The sequence below is a fragment of the Nicotiana attenuata genome, unplaced genomic scaffold (genome assembly GCF_001879085.1).
Source record: "Nicotiana attenuata strain UT unplaced genomic scaffold, NIATTr2, whole genome shotgun sequence".
NCBI classification, from domain to species: Eukaryota; Viridiplantae; Streptophyta; class Magnoliopsida; order Solanales; family Solanaceae; genus Nicotiana; species Nicotiana attenuata.
In genome coordinates this window covers 1,569,545-1,575,690 of record NW_017670259.1, presented here as the reverse complement: position 1 = coordinate 1,575,690, position 6,146 = coordinate 1,569,545, and positions in this window count along the sequence as shown.

Genomic DNA, 6,146 nt, shown 5'->3' with positions numbered 1-6,146 from the left:
AGTGCCCGACAATAAATCAATGCCAAAATCAATATCTCTATCAGGCGACATGGCCGGAAGATCAGCTGGAAACACATCAGAGAAATCCCACACTACTGGGACTGAATCAACTATAGGGGTATCAATACTAACATCTCTCACATAAGCTAGATATGTGTCACACCCCTTCTCAGCAATTCGCCGATCTTTAACAAAGGAAATAACTCTACTGGGAGTGTGATCTAAAGTACCCTTCCACTCTATTCGCGGTATACCTGGAATAGCAGCGTCACGATCTTGGCATGACAATCAAGAATAGCATAATGGGGCGACAACCAGTCCATGCCCAGGATAACATCAAAGTCTACCGTGCTGAGCAATAATAAATCGGCTCTGGTCTCAAAGCCAACACGACCGATAAATGCGGTCCACAACAAGAGAATCTCCCACAGGAGGAGAAACATAAATGGGGAAAATCAAAGAACCCCAAGATACGCCCAAATGCGGGGCAAAATAAGAGGACACACAAGAATAAGTGGAGCCTGGATCGAATAAAACCGATACATCTCTATGACAGACCGGAACAATACATGTGATAACAGAATCGGAGGCAACAACCTGAGTACGGGCAGGAAGGGCATAGTATCTTGCATGGCCTCCCTCTTTAGGGCGACCTCTACCTCCCCGACCTCCACCTCTAGCTGGCTGAGCAGGTGGGGTGGCAACTGGTGCTGTAATCATAGCCTAGGAACTCTACGGAGCACGCTGTGGCCGAGAAGTCTATGGAGGTGCACCCCTCCTAAGTCTATGGCAATCCCTCACCACAGGGCGTGTGTCGCCACACTCAAAAAAAGCTCTGGGAGGGTGTGGCGGCTGCGACTGGCTCGAGCCAGGTCTGCTGGACTGACCACTGAAAGCACCCCAGGCAAGAGGCACACTAGATACTGGAGGTGCATAATAAGGCTCCTGAGGTCTAGGCGGAGCTGGAATACCACTGGCTGCTGGAAGAACTGAATGAACGGGGTGACTCACATAACCCCTACCATGGAAAACTGCAGCTGGGGCATGGACACCAGAATAATGGCATGACTCTCGAGACCTCTTAGCCTCTCTCTCCTCTCTATCTCGAGCAAGCATGCCCTCTACTCTCCTAGCAATGCTCACCAACTACTGATCATAAATATCCATCTCTAGCTCTTGGGCCATGTTAGACCTGATGTTGGGAATGAGCCCCTCAACAAACCGGCAAACTCTCTAACGAACTGTAGAAACCAAGGCTGGTGCATGTCTAGCCAAGTCACTGAAATGGACAGCATACTCCGAAATAGTCATAGTACCCTAGCGCAAATTCTCAAACTCCGCGCGCCATGCGTTCCCGAGGCTCCTAGGGACATACTCCCTCAAAAACATATCCGAAAACTGGGTCCATGAAAGGGAAGCTGCCTCAGTCGGACTATCCAATTCAAAAGTACGCCACCACTAATAGGCTGCTCCTTGAAGCTGGAAGGCAGTGAAAGAAACCCCACTCGACTCTGATATACCCATAGTGTGGAGGATACGGTGGCACTCCTCCTGAAATCCCTAAGCATCCTATGATGCTACACCACTGAATGTAGGAGTCTTGTACTTCTTGAACCTCTCATGCTTCTACTGCTCATCCAAGTTCTTCCTCCGTGAACTGTCGTGACGGCACCTAATCTCTACGACTAGGTAAGCCTAACAACTTGCGGAAAAAATAGATTAAAGATACAAAACTAACAATTTGCAGGTGAATATGATAAAAGAGTTTAAAATGCCGCTCGGCATATACAATAATAACACTCTCGACTGAACATAGCACTCCCAAAACCTAGAATCTCATGAATCACAACTAAAGAAATACATAGTGTTCTAACTCGATAAGTCTAAACGAAAGAAAAATACAAGAAGTCTATAACTGAAGGGAGAATAGAGAGGAACTTCTAGGTCTGCGGACGCGGCAAATATACCTCGAAGTCTCTGGATTGTCTCGCCTCATGGATAGTATGACTGAGCAGAAGAACCTGGATCTACACACAAAAACATGTACAGGAAAGGGCATGAGTACACCACAGCGGTACCCAATAAGTGCCAAGCCTAACCTCGGTCGAGTAGTGACGAGATCAGGTCAGGGCCCTACTAGTTATATATATTTATATATATATATATAACAAGGTAAAACAGTAAGAAATGTGACAGTATAATTAAAATACTAACAGTCAATAAAGATTAAATCATAGAAAAAAATAACTCAGTACACAGAGATATCAACAGGGGATCTCCCAGGATAACGTCCCGTAGTCCCAAACAAAAATGTGCAGAGGATCTTCCGGGATACCGTCCCGTAGTCCAAATCATAAATGTGTAGGGGGATCACCCAGAATACCATTCCGTAGTCCCAAAGTAAATATCCAGTACAGGGGGATCTCCCGGAATACCAATCCATAGTCCCAAAGTAAATATACAGGGGGATCTCTTGGAATACTGTTCCATACTCCCAAAGTAAATACACAACAGTCTCAACAAGAAATCGACAGTTCTATTCAAGTTCGCATCAAGAAATAGGTAATTCCTACTCTAAACATGCTACACAGAATCCAAGTAAGTAGTTAAAGCAGATAAGACATTTAAGTCACATAAGCATGCTTTCCTAAGCTAAACAGGAGGCTTCACATACTAGCATTCCTCAGTTAAAGGAAAAACATTGATATTTACTTAATAAAAATGGGGGTTTTTCAACAATTAGCACGTGTACGCACTCGTCACCTCACGTACACGGCATTCATATAACAACAATACCAAAATCCTAAGAGGAGTTCCCCCAAACAAGGTTAGGAAAGCCACTTACCTCGAACCAAGCTCAAAATGAATATGATATCACGTCCTTGCCAAGAGTATCCAACTCCGAGTTGCCCAAATCTAATCAAATGACTTCATAACATAAATATAACTACAAACAACTAATTTAGCTTATGAAATCAAAGCTAAGGCAAGAAAATAGAAAAACGCCCAAAAATCCTCCCCGGGCCCACATCTCTGAATTGGGTAAAAGCCACAAATTATGAACACCCATTCACTCACGAGTCTAACCATACCAAATTCACTCAAATCCGATACCAAAATCTCAATCAAAATCCCAAAATTCGGCCTAAGAACTTTTCTCACATTTTCCCAATTTTCACCCCAAATCCGAAATTAAATGATGAACTTAAGCTTATATTAACGGGACATAATAAAAAGGATTTAGGAATCATTACCCACAAACTTCCTCTGAAAATCTCTCCAAATTTCACCTTCTGCAGAGCTCCCAATCAATTTTTGAAGTTAAGAACCCAAACCCTCGATGTTGGATTTTTAAATTCTGCCCAGATGCATTCTTCTTCGCGAACGCGAGACTACCATCGCGAACACGATGAACAAAATCCCACTGGCCCAAATTCCTCTTTCGCGAATGCGAGGGTCCTCTCGCGAACGCGTAGCTTACACTAGCGGACCTTTCGGGAACGCGAGGACTATGTCGCGAACGCGTAGGCTAACGGGTCCACACCTTCGCGAACGCAAAGTACAAGTTGCCTCTCCCAGATGTCCTTCGCGAACGCGAGACCCCTCTCGCGAACGCGATGAAGGATTTCTATGCAACAAAACACCAGAAAATCTGCCACTTCTCTAAGTCCAAAAATGACCCGTTGAGCATCCGAAACATACCCGAGGCCCCCGGGACCTCAACCAAACATACCAACCAATTCTAAAACACCATACGGACTTAGTCGAGCCCTCAAATCACCTCAAACAATGCTAAAACCACGAATCACCCTCCAACCCGAACTAAATGAACTTGAAGTTTCAAAATCTTACAACTGATGCCGAAACAAACCAAAACGCGTCCGATTGACTCCAAATTTTCCACACAAGTCATATTCAACACTACAGACCTATTCCCACTTTCGGAATCAAATTTCGACCCCGATATCAAAAGTTCATTATCGGCCCGAAAACTCCAAAAATTCAACTTTCGGTATTTCAAGTCTAAATAAGCTACGGACCTCAAAAACACAATTCGGACACGCCCCTAAACCCGAAATCACTCAACGGAGCTAGCGGAATTGACGGAACTCCATTACGGACCCGTCTTCACACTGCTCCGACTACGGTCCAAATTCTAAGACTTAAGCTCTAAGTTAGGGACTAAGTGTCCCAAAACACTCTGAAATTCAAGATGAACCATCCCGGCAAATCACAATAGCAGAAAATGACACTGGGGATGCAGTTGTAAGGAATCCCATGATTGGCTAATTAATCAGCCTTTTCTTGATACGTGTCAGAATTCGCATCATCATCCTCGTCCGATTGCGGATATTTCATATTTTCGTTATTCGAATCGGTACGCTTTCCTCGATCTATATCTCGTTCGATCTCGATCTTGGTCGATCTGAATCTTGGTCGATCTTGATCTTAATCTGTCTCAGTCTTAATCAGTCTCAGGGCCACGAGCTTGGAAACTTAACTTTGCATCATAGTTTGGTATAAATCGAGGCTGAATCTTGGCTTATCACGCTTTAGTCTCGATCAGTCACAGAGCAAGCCCGAATTTGGCCGTATACACCACTGAATGTATTAACTTATGTTCAAGGTATATACATACAATGGAAACAGAGTTTAATTGCCTTGAACGAAATTATGATGCTGGTATTATAGAATCTGATGGAGGTTTAACAATTTTTTGTCAACCCGGAAGAGCATTAAGAGGTGGAAAACCACACAAACTTGATTCAAATAAACTGGAGCAAGCACATTTATATATTTTAAAGAATTGCGATGAAATTCAACCATTTCTCGAGTAAGTAATAACTTATTTCAATAATTTACTTTTATATACTTCTCTATTTTTTTCCCATTAAAATGACTTGTTGTTATGCTTTTATTATATGTAGAGAGTTTTCACTAACTCCAATTTGAGACCTCTCCAGAAAATTCTGATATACAATTCATTAGTTGTTTAAAAAAAAGGTGAGTACTAGTTAACATTAATATCTTTCAAACCAATTATGTAAATATTATTTTTTAAACTATGTGTTTGATCTTGATAGGTTGCAGGATTACACAAAAGCAATGATAGTAAGAAAATGGCAGATTTGCTCTCAATGTCACATGGTCCCACGACATATGTGACAAGTCATCGTGGCTGTCACACCTCCTTTTTTCATTACTACACCCCGCGAAGGGTATAATAAAGGGAGTTTTTCCAATTAAAGGACAATCGAAATGGTATTCGTTTATTAAAAGATTCAGAGTCGCCACTTGGGAGATTTATGGTGTCCCAAGTCACCGGTTTGAATCCCGAATCGAGGAAAGGGTTTAACTCTATATTACAATTGCGAACCAGAAATCCGAGTAAGGAATTCTGTTAACCCGGGAGAAGGGGTTAGGCACTCCCGAGTTCCGTGGTTCTAGCACGATCGCTCAGCTGCTATATTTGGCTAAAATCTGATTTTAATACATGTTATCCTAATGGTGCAATTTTAGAATTTTTTACCGCTTTTAATTAAAATTTTTAAGAAAGTGAACGTCGTTTAAAAACGTGTTTTTGGATCACGTCACATGAAATGCACCCGGATCCTTGACACATTTCTATTCAACGTTTTGGGATTTGGTTTTGGGTCGCATGAAATGCACACCCGTATTTAGGAAGGTAAAATTATTTAAAGCGCGCCTAAAGTGACTAACGTGTTATTATCTTTGCGGGAGGCCGTGAAAATTCGCTAAACGGCACGTCCCGAATTCTAAGTATTTTAGTATAAGCATTTAAAGAGGGTCGCGCAATTTATGGGTTTCATTTGGCGCGGCTCACCTCATTATATTATTTAAAGGCCATCCTAGAGCAAACTATAATTTTCTATTGAATTTGTCTCTAAAGGGCCCTAATTAATTAATATTATCAGTTGCTATCATTTAAAGTGATCAAGGAGTTTGGGCTTCAAGTTCAAGTCCACACTTGAACAAGAGGCAAACCTCTTAACTCAGGCATGCTACTTAACAAGGAGGCCCAAAACCTAGGTTATGAATTTAATCCCGTAATCTTAATATAAATCCCAACCTTCAGCATTTTTGGGCCGGGAAGGTTAGCCCAGGAATACGTCAGCTTCATGAAA